Genomic DNA, 674 nt, shown 5'->3' with positions numbered 1-674 from the left:
ATGTTTGTAAATTTATATAGGGATACATATACATATAAGTTTGAGTCCCTGAAACATGTGATTTCTTAAGTAACATACAACCAAACAGAATGTCAAAGATTACGATTTTTTTTCGCTCTGAAATATATGTAGTAAAGTAAATGAAATAAATGATAACAACAGTTTATTTCAAAATACAAAATATGCATCATGTGATAACGATTATGATAACAATGATATAAAACTGGTCCAGAAAATGGAGATTTAGAAACGAAATGTATTCAGTGAGAAAATGTGACTCGAAATCCTCTTCTGTTAAGAGGTTTTCAACGGAGGGAACAGGGAGGAGACAGAAAAAGAGAAGGACGGAACAGAAAGGAGAAGGGTAGGTAGGAAGAGACGAGATAAGGGAGGAAGAGTTTCGGAGAAGGAGGGAATGGAAGAAGGAAAGAAAATGATGAAGATAGAAAAATATAAGGACGAAAGGAAGTGAAAGAGGGAAAGTAATAGAATTAGGGAGGAGGAGTAAAGGAAAAAATAAAGAAGAAAGAAGCAGAAGCGAAAGGTGGAATGAAGAAAGAATATGAAGAAAAACTAGGAAAAGGAGAGGACAGGAGAGAAAAGGGAAAATGAAGGGGGAGACAAATACAGCCAGGAGGGGGAGGTGCAGAAAACTTGAAGAAAAATTGGAGGGC

The sequence above is a fragment of the Penaeus monodon genome, chromosome 24, assembly GCF_015228065.2.
Source record: "Penaeus monodon isolate SGIC_2016 chromosome 24, NSTDA_Pmon_1, whole genome shotgun sequence".
Classification (NCBI taxonomy): Eukaryota; Metazoa; Arthropoda; class Malacostraca; order Decapoda; family Penaeidae; genus Penaeus; species Penaeus monodon.
The sequence above is the reverse complement of the archived record's forward strand: the minus strand, read 5'-3'. Positions refer to the sequence as shown.